This window comes from Archocentrus centrarchus, chromosome 5 (genome assembly GCF_007364275.1).
Source record: "Archocentrus centrarchus isolate MPI-CPG fArcCen1 chromosome 5, fArcCen1, whole genome shotgun sequence".
Classification (NCBI taxonomy): Eukaryota; Metazoa; Chordata; class Actinopteri; order Cichliformes; family Cichlidae; genus Archocentrus; species Archocentrus centrarchus.
The window spans coordinates 8,101,241-8,123,236 of record NC_044350.1 but is presented as its reverse complement, the minus strand read 5'-3'; the positions used below and the strand labels follow the sequence as shown (position 1 = coordinate 8,123,236).

The window sequence follows — 21,996 nt, the reverse complement described above, 5'->3', positions numbered from 1 at the left end:
AAAACATGTCACCAGTTTTGCCGGAAACATCAAATGTAGTTATGCAAATGGACCCGTGGATTGTAGAATGCGATTTGACAGAATCTCATTTTGGATGATTCGAGTCCAGATAGTGAGATTACTCGGCCGTAGCCGAACGAAGGCAAACAGGGAGGGATGAGGCCGGTAATTTATTGTGTTGGTATTTCTCCTGTTCAACTTCAGACAGCTCATTATGGGGCGAGGTGTCACCCAGCTGGACAGAATGACAGACAGGAGCATTTCTCAAATGGGTCCTCCTCTTCTCCGTCTGCATCAGCTCTTTTCTGCATTTTGCTTTGCTGACTTAATCTCCGACTTTTAATATTAGGTGCCAAATAAGATTTTACACCATTCATCATTTTGTTCCTCGTGGGGGGAGAGAGAGGTGCTACTTCATCCTCCCACTTGTCTTTAGTCTGCTTACAAGGCTGTTTTAGAGGAGCAATGGAGCAGTGGCCAGAGGGCGGTGATAAGGAACGGATGTATATCTAACATTTTCTCAGGATACACTGGAAAGAAGATGAAGGGCGCTGTGTTATCACAGTGCAGGTGTCATTCTGCTGTAGCTAGCTGGCAGTAAGTGGTCCATATGCTGCGAGAATGCTGCAGCTCAGTTCCGATTTGTCTCTGCTGCTGGATGTGTGCTCATATAAACACAGGCAGTGAGGACCTTTAACCATAACCCGCACAGTTACATAACTGCTAAACCCAAACTACAAAGAGAACATCACAGCCCAAATTAGCCTCTTGATGAAGAGCGCACATGAATGTTTTACTGATTTTGAGACATTTGGTGGAATAAAAAAGTATAATAATAAACATATTCACACATTAGGAGAAAGCTCCCAGCAGCATTGCCCTTTCCTTGTGAGGTGAGTCTTTACACCGAGCTCTTCAGCAGCCTTCCCCACACCGTGACAGCTCCTCATTGCATGCCAGCCAGTGTTTGTTTGCACACACAGAGCGCCATACAAAAAAGATGTGAGGTCTACTCTGGTGCAAACAAGTAATTAATTATTGAAGACGCCAAACACGCCTGCTTGCTAATCTTTGTACACAGCCATTTAAAGCTGCTGGCTTTATAATTCAGGCCTTCCTTCACTATAGTGAGTGCTGAGATTGGAAGGATACTTCAAGGTACTTGAAATTTCAGCCAAGGGTGAGGGTCCCGTGTGACTGAGCGTACGCATAGTTATGTGTTACAGCTGGTGTCTAAGCGCGGGGTGCATGTGATGTGATGCATATCAAAATAAAGATTTGCGAATGTGCAGTGAGCAAGTCCATAAAAATGTTCATTTAATTATATTGTAAAATTTCTCCATTTCTTAGTAATTCAGCTCCTCTGTGTAGCCGCCCTCACATCATTTTAAAGTGATTACAAATGTATTTGTGCTAAAAACACCGGGGTGCCTTGTTAGACAAACCCACAAGCACTTCTTATTTAATATGTGTGGCAGATATTACTCTGAATGTTGTACATTAGGTATGCAAATAACGCAGCGTCAAAGGGGTTTTCGTTAATTAGCTGGAGATGCGATGCTGGCTGTGGTCCATATCGGCTTGTGTTCCTTGGGACCACAGACCTCGACGGGGGGCCGCTCTTTGATCTGTGGATCCCACGGTCTGCTAACAGTTCCCTAACCACTGCGCTGCTGCTGCTGCTGCTGCTGCTGCTGCACGTGCACGGATGGGATCAAAATGTGTAACTTATTGCGTGTTTGCTTCTGTACACGTGACTGAGCAAATTGTTTGTCACATTTTCCTTTTCTGTGACCCCAGAAACACTCAAACTGTGTAAAGAGTCTGTAAGTTAGCTTAGATGGGTTTTTTTTTTCAAATTGTGTTTGTTTTTTTGTCTTTTTCATTGATCAAATGTCCAGTTTAATTCAGTTCATTTTTATTTGTATATCACCAGTTCACAACAATAGTTATCTCAGGTCACATAGCTTTATAGAATAAAGACACAGAAATACTACTAAAAGAAGCCCAATGATTTCCTTCAAGTGAACTCAGGATTTTTATTTAACTCATTTTCAGTTTTGTTACCTGTTTCTGATCCGAAGGTAACTGATTCTTACAGCAGTATCTAAACACATGTAGTAATCATATAAAAAACTGTTTCATAGGTTGACATTTGCAACAGCAAACGTTGGTTTTCAAAGATTGTCTTTGTTTTTTCTTGTGTTTTTTGAAAGCCACTTTCATTCGCATCATTCAGTTGTGCCTGCTGCCTTTGTTTTCCCACTGGTTTCATGTTCCACTGGGGGTCTCTGTTTATATACCACTTGCTGATCGCCCCCTTGTTGCTGGATTGTCTTTGTAATGTCAGTAGTCAGTCACAGCCATGTTCATTTTGTATTCCTTGTTTCTTCCTGTCAGGTGTTTTTGGATTTTTGAATGGTGTTTTCACCAGCCACTTCTTCATTGTTTGCTTTTTGTTTGTTTTTTGTCTCACCAACTGTCTAAATGTGTAGACTAAATGTTTAGACTTGTTTTCTGTATCCCTGCAACCCAGCAAACATCACCCATGTCCATAGGTCCATGTTTATCCATTGACCTATGGACCTGTTCATCTATAATATGGTCAGATTTTTTTTTTCTCACCCAGAGGCTGAATTCATAAGATTATAAGAACTTATAATCCTAGGAGCAGGTTACAATTTTTCCAGTAGCCCACAAGCCAACTCTACCATGTGCCTGGTAGGTGAGTTGGCCCAGTTGTAGTCACTGGCCCAGTAGCCTCCTGCCTGGACCAACTTCCAGCCTGCTGGCCTGTCCCTGCTCGTAAGTTCTTCCCAGTGACTGATCGAGTTCCTGAAACAACCAGCTGCCAAAAGATAATCCAGATGGTTAGGTTGGCTCTGTTTCTTCAGGCAACTAGCCACTAACTGGTGAGGCACCTGTTACCTCCAGTTCCTAAGTCTGTTGGTGACTGGGCCTGCTAACCTCCAACCTGGACCTCTCTCTGCAATGGCTAGCTTCCTGCATGATTCCACCTACAGTTGTTCCCAAGAGTATGAGGGACTCAAGACAGCATACACCAGAAAGAGTGGTTCCAACAATGTCAAGTTTCATAAATCTGTAAATATCTACTAACATTTGTCATAAGTCACTTCACAGCTCTTCTTCCTCTAGAGTTGGCTGAACTCCTGGCTGAGGAACATCTGTCTATGTAATGGTATCCTGACCTCCAGTGTCCAGCACACCCACCTTTTGTGGTCCGGCCTTCCCAATAGACCGCCTGCATGGCCTTCAGAGCAGTTCCATCTTTTCTATTCGCCTGTTCCCTCCATCATACAGTGTCTTCATCTTCACTGCTGGCCTCCTTCCTTGGTTGCCACGGAATATTTGCTTTCATCGTTTGGCTCCCACCCTGTCCCTTGAAGGATCCCACCCTATCCCACCCTATCCCTTGAAGGATCCTTTCACTACCAGTCATCCCTGTCTGCCATATTATGGTACTGTCTTCCTGAATAGGAACAGGTATCATATGAAGGCGCTGCGTTGTGCTGTGCACTCGGGTGTGCCACGGTCAGTTGAAGTTTGGCAGTCAAAGATCAGCACAGTGACATACATTCATAAAAATTATTTAAAATTTATTTAAAATATAAATGCAGAATGACAGAGATCGGGCACGTTTAGTGCATGTGAAAAACCACAAGCACTCACAAAAAATTACACAGCCAGAGTGAATTCAGGAAGCACAAAGACATTAGATGTTATTAAAAAGCTATTAAAAACCTTCTACCTTCTATCTTCCAGGAATGGTGATGCCAAACTGTGTGCAATGTGTTAGGACAGCTGCCTTCCTCCACATACCTGGCAATCCTGCCTTTGGTGACACTGGCCAAGAGAATTAAATCAAAGTAAGACTAGTTAATTCAAGGCAGTGCTGATTAGACCTGTCGTGCACAAACACCAAATAACTAGTCAAAAAATAAAGTAAAAATACATCACACCAAGGAAGAGAAATACATGATTTTTTCTGTTTCCTGTGTGATGTAATTGGCTTCTCTTTTGCTGAATCCTCAGATGACAACAGCTCAAAATACACGACGAAACAGAAGCACAGAAAAGTGGGGATTCAGTTTCACCACCTTCACCATTTTCACCTTTTTATTCAGCGCAGTTGTCTTTCCCACCTACAAGTAATACATTGAGGCTCTTTTATACTCTGGTGCACAGTGTATATTCCAGGCAGACCTGAGTTCGCCTCCCCCTGCTGGCTGATGATCACATAACATGGGCTCAGTTAACGAGCCTGGCAGGGCGTCCGAGTCCTAATTACTATATAGTAGTACACCATGTAGTAATGTTGCTAGCACACTGTTTTTTGGCAGATATACTACAAATCAATGGAGTGTACTGTTTTTTTACTAACAAGAATGATAGAAGTGTGGGATGTCTTTCATGCTACCACTTATGAACTACATTTCTAAATGTATATAAATACAGTCTTTTCCAAAATATTCCAAACTGTCAGACAAAGATGTCTCCCTGGATAATCGAGATGTCTTGATAGTTGTTCAACCAGGACACCATCTTGGCCTTCATTTCTTAGCTTTGTATCTGGATCTGTGTTAGCTGTTACTTGTCCTCGTTGTTTTGAGAGTTCTGTGTACGAACTAAAAACTGGAATGAAATCAGTAGTCCATGTATAATAAAGGGGGACAAAGGCTTTCTCGCAGTCGTTCTGTTGTAGATTTTATATTTCATTACAAAGCTTTTAGTCAGTCTTATTCAGACTTTCTTTAGCTTGAAAAATAACGCTTAGCAATTAAATGTAAAATCTGCAGTGAGCACTTTGCTGAAGCCTCTGTTCTTTTTAATTGTACCATTCAGAATTGTGGGACACTCATAAATGAATTATAACATCACCTCAGGGCATGGAACTCAGTGCTGGAAAACAATGGCCAGTCATAACAGACTTATGAACTATTTATATATTTTCAGTGGGAGCGTGTGATGTGGCAGTGACAGGAGGGATGACATAAATAAGAGGAAATTACATTTGACACGATAGGGCGATGTGTGGCATGGAGGGATGTAGTGCAGGGATGTAATGATGTCAGAGTCAGCTGATCTGTGCTGGCATTGTGACGACCTTCTGTGCCACAGAAACACGCGTGGAGGAACCGTTCAGGAACAATGAGCACAGCTGCAGAATGTACCTCTGTCCACTGTTTGTATTTGTAGTTAGTTCAGAGAGTTCACCTCTGGTCATACATATGCTTGATGATGATGTGCGTGCATGTTGTTTCTTTCTAGGTTTTCTATTTTAACGCACAGTGGAGACATATATATGTTTCAGCCTATACAAGCTGAGTGGGCAGGCTAGGCTGGGTATAATTTGGATGCCTACCACTGAAGCCATGTGTTCAGAGGTTTCCTATTGTAACTGCAGCAGTCGTCGTGGTATTTTCAGGAGAACTCTTTTATAAGACTTCTCTTATCCTCAGTTCTGTCAATCTTGTATTCTTAAGTCCCCACATTGTCAGCTTCTGGGTTCTTCTCTTCTTTTTCTTGCTGTCTTCTCTGTTTCTCATCGTAATGTATCCATGGTGATGTAGAGCTGTGTCAATGCACAGGACCCACTTGTACAGGCACAGACTCTCTCTCTCTCTCTCTCTCTCACACACACACACACACACACACACACACACACACACACACACACAAAGATCAACCAGGGATTCATAAAATGTACTGAGGCAAGGGTCCTGGTGGTGGTGAAGAGAAGTCAGCCTTGAACCGAGTGGCCCTTACCAAGAAAATAATGGGCGTAGAGCTCTTAAAAGCAGAGAGTGCTGGTGAAGAGAGGACAGTAAGAGGGTCTTCCTCATTTGCACCGAGTCCTCCCCTCGTCATGCAGCCAGCTGACAGGGGATATTTTTATCAACCTTGTACACACGGTGCAGAAAAGGATCAAACTCATTTGTAAAGGCACACTCGCAGCCAAGGACAAGATCTCAGCATGATAGAACATAGCTGTCTTTCTGTTCTGTCAGAGCAGAAATCATTCATTTTTATTTATGCACCTACCCCACATTATCATGCCCAGGTTGTGCACAAGGCCTTTCCCACTTTGTGTCCAATGAAGCAGAAAACAGAAATGTAAAATGTGTTCCCTACTGCCTGGAACCTTCCTGTGGTTTTAAAGTGCTGAATTTTCTCTCTGTCAGCATAAAGACATTTTTAGTCTTTCTCTGCATCTTATTCTTGTCTTTTCATTTCTGTCTATTTGCTTTTGTGCCTTCTGTGGGAATTTCCTAGAATTCGTTGGGGCTGAAAGATGCCACCGTTGTTTAGGTAGAGAATTTGCCCTGTTCATGCACATTATCCACCGTATTCATGGATTATATATGTCTTGATTTGCATTAAATTCTAAGTTGGTGGGATGACACAGCTTAAGAGTGCGTGAGAGGAAGCAACAGAGGCAGAGAGTGGGCATCAATTAACCATGTGCTAAAGTGGTGTCACTGGGCTGCTGTGTTGGCATGTCGGCACTGTTCAGGAAAAACATGGCTGTCTCCGGGGCATTGTTTGTAATCCAGCATGTAAGAACAGCTAGTTGGCTCCTTTATGGAAGCAAAGCTTAGTCTTATATGCATATATTGGAGCAATAAATTATTTTACAGAAGTATATTTTGTTTTCCGATTATTATGAAAAATATTAGAACAGCCTAATCCATTTTTACAAAGGGCTTATGGCTCCAATTGGCTCGTGTGACAATGCATTTGAATGTGTTTTTTTTAAAAATCAGGATTAGTGTTGAATGAATCTTACGTTGAAGCAGGAAATATAATTTTTCTTTATCCTCAAATGCCATGCAAATCCCTTGCTCAAAACTGTTTGTTCTGCATCTCCAAAAGAACAGTCATGGCCAGAAAAATACCATTTGATTTTTTTTTTTTTTTTTTTCAGAACAGCACGGTTTCATCTCTATGTAGTGACACAAATAGCATCGTATGACAAAGTGACAGATAGATGATCCATTGCAGACGATGTAATTGAAAACACTAGGAGGGGGTGGACAATTAATCTCTCTTTCTCTCACTGCTTAAAATTTCCATGGAGAAATACCTCAAAATGTAGATAATTGATAAGCATATTATTGATTAGATGGTTTGGGAGGGGAGGAAAAGAGGTGTGGAGGTTTTCCATCACTAATCTTTCTGGCTGTGACTGCATCTAAATAACCTGCAGAGAGGGATAAACAGGCGCATCCATCATGGGATAGCTGGTGGAGACAATGATGAATGCCTCCACCCTCTGCCACCCTCCACTGCACCTCTCTTTCCTGGTCAGGGATAGGAAGTGACACTGGGACTCAGGAGAAATATCAGGCTTAAACTGAGCAGGAAAATGCCTGCTTTAGCTCTTCTGTGATGGAAGGACTCAGGGCAGGCTTCGCATGCGAGTTGCTAGAATTGTCCCCTGTCCTCCATCCCCTTGTCTCTGCGAGCTTGTCGGATTATTCATTTTGAGAGATCCTGTTTGTTTTTGTCAAAAAGAAAATCAGTTTGGTGGATTTGTGAGGGTGTGAACTCTCCCATGTATGCCTTCTGTGTGCTTGTGCATAAACTGATTTTTGGTGTGTGTTTCTTTTCTATCTGCATGCCCATGCACTGTGAGCCAAATCCCCTGTGCTGCTCCGACCCAGTGAGCAGGCGTGCCCACGCCAGCTCTCCTCAGAGGTGCCAGTCTGATAGATATGGTGTGTGTGTGCCAGTCTGTGCCTTTTCCTCCTCAACCCTGCGGCACTAAGATTGATCCTCTGTTCCCTCCCATTCTTTTCTCTCTTTTTCCTCTGTGTGCCTCTGCCTTTATGAGCCTGTGAATAGGTGAAGCTCCCAGGCTCCAACAGATGGCCAAAGCTGCCCTGGTTCACTGTCTTGCTTGTGCGCGCACTCTCACTCACACACACACAACACGCACGCACACACACACACACACACACACGCTCGCAAACGTTACTGCCCTATGAATGAGAGCCAACAGGAAGGAACACAGCAGAAGAAAAGCTAAAACTAATGGGTAACAGTCAGGTAGGAAGATGGGAAAGACATGCTCGAATAACAGCAACAATATTCAAAAGGAAGAAGTGGACAAAAATGCTGCTGAGAAAGGGAGCGAGGGTGAAATTGAATTGTAGATTGAAGGAGCCTCTCTCCTCCCTCTTTCCCTCCCTCTTTTATTTATCTCATGTGAAACCACGCCTCCCTCCTTTCACTTGTCAGTGCATCTATAACAGTGAGCTGTCTGCACCGGGCTGTGTGGGGGGTGAGACGAGCTCCTCACTCTGCCAGTACAGCGGACCGGATCTGAACGGACCAGACGAGACTGGATGATACTGGACTGGCCAAACAGGTGTGTGCATTTGTGTTTGTGCATGTGCGTGCATTTGTCATAGATGACAGGACAGCATGTGTGTCCCTCAGTGTGTGATTGCTTGTTCCTCCACAGGACTTGGTATCAGAGTAGCGTATCTAGAAGGTACAGTGCTGGAGCTTTGCCCTAGTTTACACTTGAATGCTTTTATCCATTCTGTTCGGCTCTGAGATTTATGCGTGGAGTCTCTAACAGCACTGCTTATTATAGTTAGAGAGATGAGACTGTTCATCGGATGCGCTGGAGTATCTGGCTTTGAATCAGAGCAGTCAGGGGATAAGCTGCCGTTTACACAGTGGAACAAGTTGGTAGTTTTGAGGCTGGACGTTGCCAAGTGCCGCGTCTTCATTTGGTTTTTAAGTGATTGTGTTTTCATGTTTCTGCATGTCTTATAGTATGCCACTGAAAACTAGCTCTGACAGCAGCTGTGCTGAAAATCTGTAAGAATCTACTTTATTTACTGAAACAAGTCAGTGCAGCTTTTACAGTTCTTTCGTCTACCCTGGTGTTTTATCCTGCACTTCTCTTTGTCCTCATATTTCACAGTATGTGGTGTTTTGAGAAATGGAACATTCACTGCTTTGTATTTACTCAGCTAAATATAATCCAGAGTGTTTCTGAATACTGTGTGGGGTTTAAAATTAGAGCAAAAATAAACAACAGTGAAAATCTAACTTTTTCCAAAGACAGGACCAGTCCAGGTTTGAATGCTTTGCCTTGGGAAAACCTTTATTTAAACCTTCGTTCTCGAATCGCCATTTCAAGACCTGCAGCTGCTGCTGGTCTTTAATAGAAACCTGCACAGGTTTAGTCTGTCTGGTCCCTCCGAAGGAACTCACTATCACTGTTTTGTTAATATCTTTATAGGTCAAAAGGCTGTGTCACCACCAAGTGTTGATGGTTAAGAAGAACAGAGTAGAGGGGCGTGTGTGAGCGCTGACCTAGTGGCTGCAATATTTATGACAGAGACAGCCGAACATGCCGTGTTCTTTGTAGTGATATGAACGAATGCAAAGATGGAGAAATGGATGGAAAGTAAAGAAGCTTCAGAGATCTGTTCTTAAAGCATTCATTATTTATCACAACGCACTCTGCCATGGAAACTCTAACCCCCACATCAACTGGCCTCTTTTCTCACTAAGATGCCAGTGGACTGAAGGAGGATGCTCCTACTTAGTCTACCTGTCAGCTAATCCCCGGGCATTTTAAGACTGCGTCTTCATGCTTGTACACTTACACATGCACACACCTATGATGTTTTGTTCATATTTATGTTTGCACACACTAAGCAGTAATTGCTTGGTCACACTCACTAATGTAACGAGATGTGAAATTACAGTCATCTATTTGCGCTGATTTAATTGCAGACATGTAGCGATTGCACGCACAGTGCAAAATTTGTACTCATGCGCAACCAGCACACACACGCATGCAGAGCACTCCATCAGCCATTTTCCTCTCAGTTTTGTTCTCGAGTTGTTCACACACTCTTTCTTAGACACATGAACTCCACATGCACACAAAGACACAGGCACAATCAGTGGGAGGGACGACCTTGAGACCTGTTGATGTTGTTTGCAGCGGCCGTGTTGTGAATACATAAGAGGCCATGTGGGGCTCCCGGCAAAAATGGGGTTCTTGACACGCCATTTGTAAAAAATGGCTTGAAAATGTGCAGGAGAACTAGCAAAGTGAGGGTAGTGTCAAAGTGAGACACCAGCATGAATATGGATTGTATGTTAATGCTGCACGCTATGGCTGTTGACTCAAGCTGTTGATGAAAACAGAGGACACGTTCCCCCGTCTTCACTCTGGGGAGGAAGTGCTATCGACAGACCTATTGTCAGCACAGCCTCATCCCTGGGCATGGGGGCAAAGTGGTGACAGGTGGCAGATATCAGTGACAGCAGCCAAGGTGACACCGCAGGATGGGCTCTGAGGGCCCACGGATGACTGCAGCAGTGCCGGTGTCTGCTCCTTTTATTGCCGCCTTGACCTTTTGTGGTTAGACACAGTGTGGTTAGATTAGAGGGTCAGAAAGTTAATGTCAGCCATTAGCTTCATTCAGCCCTCTTAGAACTATGGTTTACTCCACCTGTTCCACATCCTATCCCTCTATATTTCCTTCACCATCTACAGCTACGCCATTTCCAGTCCACTTGATTTTAGGCACATTTTGAGTTAGAAGAGCGAGTTTATCCGAGCATGTCATTCTGCAATTAAAGCGACAATAGATATCTTCCCCCGCAATCCTCCTCAGTGTCGCTGTAAGAAACACTACAAACAGTGAATAGCACAGACTTGTATTAGTCCAATAAAAGAGTAGGTTTTGTTACTTACTGATATAGTAGAAATAATGCCAGTTGATTTCCCTGTTTGAAGCTCTGTCAAGTGAATGGCGGTCTGAGGTTTGCTCTTGTTTTTGGTCCCTAACTCTCGCCCCCTTCCTCTTGTTTTTTTTTTTCCTTTTTGTCTCCTCTGACAGAGGAATGGGGGCTCATTTTCTATTGTCAGGGAGAGTTGTCACAGCTACTGTTGTGCTTGCATCATCCAGCATTTCAGCTGCCAGGGCTAAGATATCAGTAGATACTGAGGAGAACAAAAGGCGCCACTCTTCCGGTTTTGGTTGTACAATCGAGCCTTCCATTTTGTAGTGAGGGCAGACATACTGAAAGTGGGGTTTATAGCGTACGCAGCTGTAAACAGTGTTATTATTCTATAGCCACTACCTGTAGAGTCAGCATTTCTTTCAGAAAGATAAATTAATGCCAAAACTCGCCCGTTAGCTGTTTAACCATAGCATAGCTTTAGCCCGCTAGAAAGAGCCAGAAAGGAGGGGGGGTGGAAAAACCAAAAAAAAAACGCATAACATCACCTGAGACTAGAAGAGACAATCAAATGTCATGATGTATTGGCGTTACCTGTGCCTTTTACTATATATATTGTGCTTTATGAATATGTTGCCTGTATAAGATTTGTATTGACAGATTTGGATAAAATATTGCTTCATGTTTTCTAGGAATGAGATTTTACTGCTCACTAAAGATCACAGAAACCCTCTTTATCCAGACAATAAGTAGCGCTCGCGTGAATCCCGGTTCATCTGTGTGTATAAGCTGCTGTTAACAGGTCCTGCCGAGGCGGCGCCAGGAGATCAGCATGTAAATCTTAGTGCTTCTGCTCCCCTCAGCTAAAATGGCAGAGAGCCACAAGGACTCACTGAATGAAGCCTCTCAAACACTCCTCTCTGAAAAGCGCATAGAGAACTATCAGTCCAGGACTGATAGGAGCACACAGAAGTACATTTGGGTGTGTCTATGTGTGCGTGTTCTTTCTCTGTGTGTGCGCCTGTGTCGCATCAGATGGATGTGTGCTGTGCGTACACGTGCGATTCCCGGTGTTCATGTGTGGACAGCCATTTGACTTTTGTGTGCGAGTGCAATCAGATTTCAATCTCTTCCCTCTATATGGCTGAGCTGCTGCGGCGGAGGTGCCCCCACGGGGAAATGTAATTATACCCTGCTGGCCACAGAGTACAGGCTTCACTGCCCTATCTGTCTCAGGAGAGACAGCGGCTGGAGGCCCCTTCTCACTTGCAATATCAAACAGCAGCGATGTCACTAAAACCCTCCTATATCTGGGAATTTTGTATTAAATCCGCGCTGCACAATCTGCTCCTCTAATCAGCTTTTAGATCCTGGGGTTATCTGTGGCCTTTTGCTACAGTTTTGTTACAGTTGTGAATAATTTATGACAGAATTAACTGCGGTTGCTAAGAGCAGTGATTGGGAGATTTCAGAACACAGGCCGTATCTGACTCAAGTTCAAAACCATTTTTCTCACCCTTTTTTTCTGTCTGATAAGCAAAATCATATCAGCACAGATGTAGTTATTGCCATAATTACTTCCATCTCCATTTTCTCCACCTGCGTCCTTCACAAAATGGCATTGAAGAGTTTTTTTAATTTATTTTTTAATTGATCAACTCGATGTATATTCCTCTTATCTATGCCTGTGTTTCTGTTTTCTATGGCTGCGGCTCGTCTGCTGCCTGCTCTCAGCTTCGCTCTGAGGTGTGTGCTGAGATGATGTCCATTAGTAAGACAAAACAAACAGACACGCCCCACTCTCCTGAATTTAGGCAAACAATCAATGAGAGCACTCAGATAACAGCAGACTAAATGGCCCGTTGATGTTATGATTAAATGTATACAGGATGCAGAGATGATGGTGGGACACGCTGGCCCAAACCAACTAAAATATTTTATTTTCTCCTGTGGAATTTATATGTGCTGTACAACACATCTCTCAAAGCCTCCTGCCCTGTTTGGGCACTGTCGGTGTGACACATGCCTCACAGTCGATCAATATTTTAGACTGCCACTCTTCCTCTGAACACCAAGGTTTTTTGTTTGTGTGTGCGTGTGTGTGTGTGTGTGTGTATTTTTTTTTTTCAACAAACTTTTTCTTGGTGACTTCACAGTTTTTCCTGTAGCCTGCTCTGTCCTTGTCATTAATCATGGCTTGCTGACTTTAAACAGACTGCTACCAGTGTTAGATTACTGTATTACTCATGAAATAAATTACTGGTTGCTTACAAAATTAACCATTATTTTGCCTATTTACTCCCTGTAATAAGTAATTAACACCACTTGCAAGATAGCCACATATATAATGTTAAAGCATGCATTGTCCAGCATATCAGTATAAATCCCTATATTAACAAGGAGGAGGAACTTTCTTTTAGTTTTAAATATTACCACAAATACTAAAAACCAGCCAAAAGAGCGCGTAACAGAAAAAAAAAATCTCATGACAGCAATTCCGCTTTAGAAATAGGCATCATTTCCTCTTCTATGCATGAGGCTACCAGGCTGTTGATTTTTAAAAGTCAAGCATTGGATGCTCGGTTGGGAGCAGCATATACTCTGGGTTTAGGGATCTTTTGCTAATAGCTTTGTATTAGCATGTTACATCTCCAGGCACTTGATGGCTTTCGATGTCACGTTCACAGTAATGGATAGTTGTTTCTAGTCTGAGCTTGGTTTACACTTTATCCTTTTGTGCAACAGCTTCTGATGTGCGTATCTCCACTCCCCAGCTGATGGGTCTATTCTTTTGTTCCTGTGGACTTTAATCAGGGATTGTTCACAAGACGTGATTATGTTTTTTTCTATCTTCCATTACCTAAGCAATGCAGATAGATGCAAAATTGTTAGATTAATAATTGTATTATGATTGCTCTGTTTAGGAAAGATAGTCTTACGTTGCTGTGTTGGAGACAGATGAAATGTGATTACAGTGTACTTTGAGCGCCAGTATGTTGCAAAATAATAGATTAAACTGATCAGAGTGCTGATAGGCTTAATGAGCATTGTGTGATCTTGTTTGACAAGGACTGAAGTGCGCTTTAAAGCAATGAAGCTATTAATAAAAAAGAAAAACAGAAAAAGAAGAAAGAAAATGAAAGAAAAAAGCAGAAGCTGTGACAAATGTCGGATGTTCTTTAAGTCTTTGTTAAATCAGGGACAATGAGTTCAGCAGCACTGAAGATTGCAAATGGAAATACTGACTGGCACATTCCAGATTTTACCCCTTCAAATTTTAACGTGTCATCCATTTCGTCATGTTGTACCTGGTCATGGTAACTTATCAGAAGTTCAGCTGAGCCAGAGTGCCTCTGTCTTCTTCATTTCCCTGATTTGCTACACTCCAACTCTGCCTTAATCTCTTTTTCTGTGTTCTTCACCCTCTCCCCATCCCTGTGTTTAAGCATGGTCACAACGGCAGTTTCCCACCTCGCTGTGCACCCTCACCCCTCCCTCATGCCTCCCCCTCAGGGTGTAGCAGCCGTTGTTGTGCCAAATAAGGTTTATGGAATTACAGATCTCTGAAATTGGATTTTCTCACTCCACCAAAGCACTGGGATTATGGATTTAAGCCCGGGTGCACTGGGGCACAACTGACCTGTGACAGAACAGTTTTTTGTTTTTTTTTTCCTCTGGCTTCACCCCAAGGTGGCAGATCAAGAGATTGGCGTGCCAACAGCACTGGCGTGAGACAGACAAGCAGGCAGATTCCTTGTATCAGTATGTACCTCGCAATTAGATAGATTCTGAGTCAGACAGCTTTTTGGCTCCTCTGTCTGGATTTCTATTTCTCTCCTGTCGACCACTCTCATTCTTACACACTCCTCCTCGTCTGTCCTCACAACTTTGAGTGTGTTTGATCTAATTTTCATCTAATGAATCTTTTGATCTTCCTCGCCTGACACCCAGACACATCCCAGATTTCTACATCCCAAAGTAGCTCAATTCGTTCTAATCCTTAAAATCTGGCTGCTGGTGAAGCAATTGATTCCAAGTGATGTACAAAGATTTGCACTGTCTGCCCAAGGCTTGTTTAAAGAACTGCGGGATTTCTTAACTAACCTTGATCCTCCCCCACCCCTCCCATCCTCTCCAAATCTGCCTCATCACACCTCTAGATCAATTCCATCATTATCGTTCATGTGATTGAGCATTAACCACAATTGGAGTGAAGGAGCAGGAGACAAAAGTGGGACATGAACTGAGAAAGCACCAGAGACAGCACTGTGAATGCAACATTAAGATGTTGGCAGGAAGGTGGTATTCATTAGGAGTGGTGGATTTGTGGACTCTTAATTGGGAAGGAGACAGGAGTGGGGATAAGGGATCAATAGAGCCAGAGCTGGAGTTCCAGACCACTGACATCAATCAGTCCCCTCTCCAATGGGAAGAATGCAGCTAATCAAAGAAAGCATGGCCTCAAGCTTCCGTTCATTTACCCTTAGAGTCAAACATCATCAGGATCAACCTAAATAGACGGCTCATTCCAGCTTGTCTGGAGGATGAAGTCACGTCATTGCTTATAATTGTTAATGTTTGATCCTATTGCTTCAAAATGTCTTCACTGTTTTGGTGTAAAACTGGCAAGAACCTGAGATTAATGCAACTAATAAAACACTCTTCATAGAAAGGAATATTAATATATTACCCCTGGTGTATTTTTACTCCACTGATAAAAATAGTCACTTTCTCTTCTTCCTCTTCATCCTGCCATTGCCTGGGTAATAGCCATCTTTCTGCCCTGTCACATTTTGATGTATCATTCTCTTATTCACATCAAGGACAAGGCCAGGTGTCACATTTTCTCTCAGTTGCCACGCTTGTCGTACTTCCTTGTCACCCTTGGCCTGTTCCAATCCCCTCCTTCCATCCTCCCCCTCTCTGCTTATTTTTTATTAAATCTGTCACTCCTTTATTTCAGGGAGAGAAAAAGAAGGAAAATCACTTTTGCCATTTGCAGCCTGCTGCGTCTGCCGAGTGCCGCGGGTTTATATGGATATCATTTTTCGCCACATAAAATCCTGTCAAAATAAATAATGTTTGATGTTTTGTCTTGTTGTCACATCGCTGAGATTCTTAGCTTTAAATGCCTTTTCAAGTTATGTGTATGGCTATCCTACACATTTTCAGACGGACACATAAACAGGCACAGGTGTACAGACTCACCTCTCTTTGATGCCCATGAGTGGCTTGCGGTGCTGGCTCGGGCAGAGAGCAGCTGGGGTCAGAGACGTGCCTTGGCAGTGAGATGACAGTGGGCTTATAAGGTTCTCCAGCATATTCTTAGCTATGCTTCACATACCAAACAACTGCGTACATGTGTGCGTGCGTGCGTGTGTGTGTGTGTGTGCGCAAAACACTTCACCAAAGATTTCACGGGGTGTTATGGAGATGTCGAAGCTGGTTTTGGCTCGCCTCAGATGTTTACATGCTGGACACTGACACCTGTCCAATCAGAACAGGGATCAGACGGCTCCATTCCTGTCAGCACGTCTTCACAGACAGACACAAAACAAGGCCTTGCAGCCTACAAGATCACAGCTAGCGACACTTGGAGAGATGTAGATAGTGTTAGATGGCAGCTTGATGGAAAGAGGAGGGTGAAAACAGCTATTTTCTGTAGCTCCGCTGCTTTTGACACCTGCTATAAAGATTTCATTGTTTGCCTGACTGAAAGTTAGCAGCGGTTTCATAGTGTTATAAATGCAAACGGATTATCACTACTGCTAAAAATGTCCTCGAGGGTGAGAGGTAATTATGTTAAAAATCAGATCATTTATATGCTGGTACAGATCTAATTAAACCACCTCCTGAACTATTAACCGCTTCCTCAGGCGTCACGACATCCATCATATGTTGACTTTAACTTATTTGAATACCATGTGGACTGATATGACATGGATAAATATCTCCAGATTCCACATTTGGCCACAGTGTTGTGCACAACAGATGTTCTCAATCACTGAGATATGTGTGAAAGAAGGTGGCTGTTTGGGAGCGGCATCTGGACAGAATACTTGATGGCATCTTTTATGAGCACAGAGACAAAACGGGCTGGGAAGAAGCATTTTAAAAATTTTATTTAAAAAAAATGCCACACTGGCAAAGTTACAGAGCAGTCTGCCTTTGTTTGGGCTTCTAAATTGAAGTAACATATGTTCCAAGTATTCACCCACTCTGGACTTTGTGTTTGCTTACAGAATTTGGCAGTAAGAGGCTGATTTCTGTGGGAGAGAACATCTTTGGCAGCTTGTTTAGAAAAGAAGGTAAGGAGGTTCACCTCTTAAAGTGAATTTTCCATCTGCATCATCTGTTAACATGCCTGTGTGGATGGAGTTTTTCTCTTGTTTCCATAGCTAGCAGGGGTTTCTGCATTTTTGCTTTAATGTTTTTATATGTGTTTGTATGCATTAATGCACAGATATGGATCAATACATGCACAGTTGTGTCTTTATGTTCCTTCATGAAACCAAATCATGTAATCACAGTCCTTAACTGTACAAGATTCACTTCCTCCAATGCAGTCCTTTCTGATTATCTGTTTTTCTACTTTGGGCATCGCTCCTCCATCTTCAGAAATAAGTCAGGTACTGATTATTGTTCCCGTTACCATGGATTCTGCGGATCCCGGAGGAAACAGCAGGCTACTGTTAGTGTCATCACTTTATTTACTACAAGGGGGATAAAATCATCTCCTGCAAAGTCGACTCGTGCATCACATTGCTTCACTCAGTCCCCAAAATCACATCAGATCACTTGATCTGCATGCCAGTGATTGCAGCTTGGCTCTGCACAAATAAAGGGATGGTTGTTATTGCTTCTGCAGAGATGGAAATCGTGATGAAAGAGATCTGTGGGTGTTTCGGTTGTGTTGTGGCCACAGCAGATGCACCGTCAGTGACCATCGGTCCAAATGGCAGTTATGAATAGAAAAAAAAAAAAAAGAGAGTGAAATGAAAGCTGCAGTGCTGGGTGAGGGGAGGCTAATGAGCTGGTTACAAAGCTCAGAATTATTAAAAAGCTGAAAAATCACCTTCACCCCCCCCCTGTGGCTTTCAGTTAGATTCATGTATTATCTAAACAAGCGATGATAGCACCGGGCATTTATGCTTTAAATTAGTTGTTAGAAGCATCACAGTGTCGCCCCATCCTGTTGGCTTATTACCAGTAACATAGTTGTGCTGCTGCTATGATCAGAGTCATCCTGTGTGAACAGTTGGATAGCTGCAGAACTGCTCTCAGCACATGTGGGCATATTATTTGCACAGCTGTGTACAGCTGTCTCATTACCACTTGCGAAAAACATCAGTATCCAGGACAGCTCTCCTTTCTGATTAACAAACAACTGGCTACAAAGAGCTCCTAATATGGATGTGATAGTTTACTGTTTTGTTTGTGAAGAAAACATGCCTCACTCTGAAACTTGTATTGACAGACAATTTAAGGCAGCTCAGCTCTGATGTAGCATCATGTTTCTGTGACACTAGTGAGAGCAGACAGGTGAATGATGTGCCTTTGGTAAAATATTCTGTTTGAGGACTGATCTCCACTTCAAAACCCCAGTGTGAGGACAGCATTCACCTCTCTCTTTTTTCCCCCTCTTCTTGCTGGTAGAGGGAGCCTTCGGCAGTGTGGGATAAAAACCAAAAGTCTTCAAGAAAAACTCTTCAAAGGTACAGTTCATGCGCTGAATGAAGACCTCATCAATTCAGCTTTCCCCTCTTAAAGCAGTGTCCCTTCCACAGAGCTCTGGCTGTTTATGAACAGAGTTTTTTGATATATCTCCACTAGTCCTTGCAGGTGGTTGCGTAAGGTACTTTTGATATCTTCTGAGTGACAATAGGATATTTTCCCTAATCGCGTTGGATTAGCCAGTTGTGGGTGCTATTTTTTTGTTCTTACGTACGTTCCTCTGATCCGCCCTAGGTTATGTGATACACACAGCAGGGGTCTTGGAGCACTTTCCTGACCCTCATTTTCCACATCAGCAAGATGGAAACTTGCCGGCTTGCTTGCATGCTCCGTCCTCCCTTCTGCCCACTGATTAAAAGTCAAATATTAAAGTGCTCTGTTGTGAGCACGGCCTAATTGATTCTTTCCGCCGGGCGCACACAGAATGGGCTGACAGCAGGCGATACCAGGCTTTGTCAACATCGGGCATGCTGCCTGACGCTCAGGACGGCACCCCAATAAAGCCTCCTGTGAGTGTGCCAACCTGTGGCCCCACACACACTGAGACCACTCGGCACTCCGGCCAAGCTTTATAATAACGACACAGAGGCAGCTCATTCTTTTGCTGTGCGTCAGCTCCCATCAGCTAGTTTTGAAGCTGGCTCTTTATTTGTAAGGAAGTGGCTGGCTGTGACAAAAGTGTGTGTGTAGGTGTGTGTGTGTGTGTCCATACTTGAAAAAAATCCCTTTAGCCCACTTGCATAACCACTCATCTAACTTAAGCAATCTGGGGCGATGGTGCTGAAAGGCGCATTCAGCTGAGTTCCACAAAGGGCCCCTCTTCATCTTTTCCCATCCCCAGTTTCCTGCCGTTAAGATAATTGCTTTAATAGATATTAATCACAGCTGTGTTTAAAAAGGAGCTTACTAAACACATGATGACACCAAGTATGTCACTAGTCTGATAAATGCTGGACAGCTGTTGGAGGTTCTGTTTGAAGTCTTGTGTCTTACACTCTCTGAGCTGCAGTGTAGGAATAAAGTCTGCCTTCGGCGGTTTCCTTATTCACAAAAGGTTGCCAGAGCAGGTAGCTTCACATGTTTGATTTGACTTTCTTTTCTTTTTCTTTTTTTTTACACCAGATGCCCTTCCTGCTGGAACCCCAAAGGGTTTGTCTCTCCTCTCAGGATTTTGAACCATGGATCATTTGCTTGTTAAGCAAATGTGTAAACCATTGAATTGAATTTTTACAGCTGTAAAACAGTAGATTTCTCCCATATTTCCTTCTCTTTGAAGGAAAGCAGTGTCCCTGTCCCTCTCCTGTCTGCTTACCCTATGAATTTACTGGCCATTTTATGCGCATCGTGAATTGGATTTGCTCCCCATCTATTTCTACTGCACAAGAGAGGGTAACGGTGATCTTAACACCATATGATGCTCATTAAATGCAGACATTCAACCACAGCATTTTTCTCATGAATCTGATTGACCTTTTTGCTCAGTGGGATACACAGTTAACAGCTATAGGTGCCTATTAATCGCTCCATGGTTGAAAAACTGTGCATATCTCCTATCCTGCCTGGTGCTTTATGTTCCATCTGAGCTGATAGGGAGGAGTTATAATTGTGCATGGGGGCAATAGTCATAGAGCTAGGTGATGGTGCAGTAATTACTCTTAGTAAAATGGGGCTGTCCTCTGCACTCTGACACAACACCTTTTTATAACACGAGGTTGATGAACTCCATCTCAGCACTGCTAATGGAGGCCTAATTGAAGAAGGAGGGGTAAAACAGAAACAAGCCGAGAGAAAGGGTCAGCAGGTTGCAATTAAACATGTTTAGAAGAGGAATAATCAGAATATATACATTTTTCCAAGCATACAAATACAGCATTGGGAATTTGATTTTTTTTTTTTTTTTTTCCATATCGTATTTCAATGTGACCAATTGGCAGCCCAGTTATGGAAGGCCGCTGTGAAGGAATTACAATGTCCTCTGAGCAGGGTTTCAATTCTTCCCTATTCTGTTACTTCACTGCAGCAGATCCCAAGAGAGGGTCCAGAGGCTGAGTGGGGGTCATGATCACACCACAGGGGGCTGACAGCTGGCTGCCTTTCTGACAAGAGCCTAATGGAGGCCTAATAGGAGATAGTCAGGTCCCACAGACTTTTCTTTGACCTTGAAATGAGCCTCTGGAGGCAGGTAAAGAGGAGGATGAGGGATGGAAAGGGGAAGTAACATTCTAGAGGCTAACAGGCAGGTGGTTTAAACATCTCTGGCTCTTTTTTGACCTTTGCTTAGGCAAGTGTGTGTGACTGTGTGCCACCATGTGTGTCAAAATAAATGTTTAAAATCTGATTTTACCTTAAAATTTATGTTCCTGCTGTTTTTGTTTTGTATTTTTTTAATTGTTGTTTGTTAGAAATTGAAGAAAAAGCACTTTGTTTGTGGAGGTGCTTTGAAAACAGTCTGTTCTCTGGGAATAATTAGTGTCATAATAATTCTGTGGGATTTTTTTTTTTATTAATACACATGAAATAAATAAAAGAGTTTTTGTTTTAGAAATAAATTTCAATTTTGAATAATTTCCTGTTAACTTTGCCCTACTGTAGAATTAAATGCGATAACTTTGGCGAGTGATCGAGAACTTGCTTTTGGTTTGTAACCACAGAAAATGTTTTTTTCCCCTCAGAATAATTTAAGTACAAATATATTAAACTTATAAAGCAACACATTTAAAGATTATCAGCTTTGACCAAATGCACTCAAGCAGCTTTTTCTCACTGCACATTGATTGGACACAAAACGAGACATATGGATCTAAACCACGAGGAGACATTGATGAATTCAGTTCAATCAATTGTGAAAAGCCACCCAAAGAAGCTGTAATTATTTTTGTTCAACAGTACTATGAATATTTAATATTAACCTTCTTTCTGCTTTTACGTTCTTATATTTGTTCACACGTGTAAGCGTGCATTTATGTGTATGTGTGTCTTTTTCAGGCAGTAATTTAAATCACAGGAAAGTCAGGCCTGCAGGGGATAGCTGATAAGCATTATCCACAGTAAAGAGAGACCCAACACTGCCTGATCAATCTGAGCTCTCATTAAAAGGCTGCCAAGCCCTTTGCAACCTGATACAATATCAATACTGTAACACCACAAAGGGACTTCCAAAGCTGTTAGGCAAGTCACCGGCAGCTTAACTGTCATTACTGGATGGGCACCATGCCAGAGACCCCCTTTGTGGGCCACTTAGGCTCCCCCCATGGTCCCAAACACAGGTCAGGACAGACAGATGGGCTGTCTGGGCAGCTCTCCCGGGGAAGAGACAGAGAGAGATGGATACCGACCTGTAGAGGAGGAGACAGCCTGTGCTATCTCACCGTATGGAAGGGTGATATAGGTTGTGTGTGTAGAGAGTGTGGAGTTACACACCACTGCGGTCTCACCCGTGGCTTGTTTGTTTGCCGTGTATATGTATTTTCTGAGTTGTTTTTTTCTGTGTTTCCAAAGCTGATGTTTACACAGACAGACACA

The 21,996-nt window shown here is 42.9% G+C and overlaps 1 protein-coding gene across 3 annotated transcripts in view; it reads left to right on the top strand.

The window, feature by feature from the left end:
- The first annotated feature begins 8,267 nt into the window (after nucleotides 1-8,267).
- The window catches only part of sulf2a (sulfatase 2a), a 34,735-nt gene continuing 21,006 nt past the window's right edge, over nucleotides 8,268-21,996 (top strand). For 2 of the 3 annotated variants that reach the window (XM_030730382.1, XM_030730380.1), the window contains exons 1-2: nucleotides 8,268-8,392; nucleotides 16,983-17,048. The gene's annotated coding sequence lies outside the window, so the exon portion shown is untranslated. The remainder of the gene's footprint in view (nucleotides 8,393-16,982; nucleotides 17,049-21,996) is intronic. The other variant, XM_030730381.1, reaches the window with a different exon arrangement.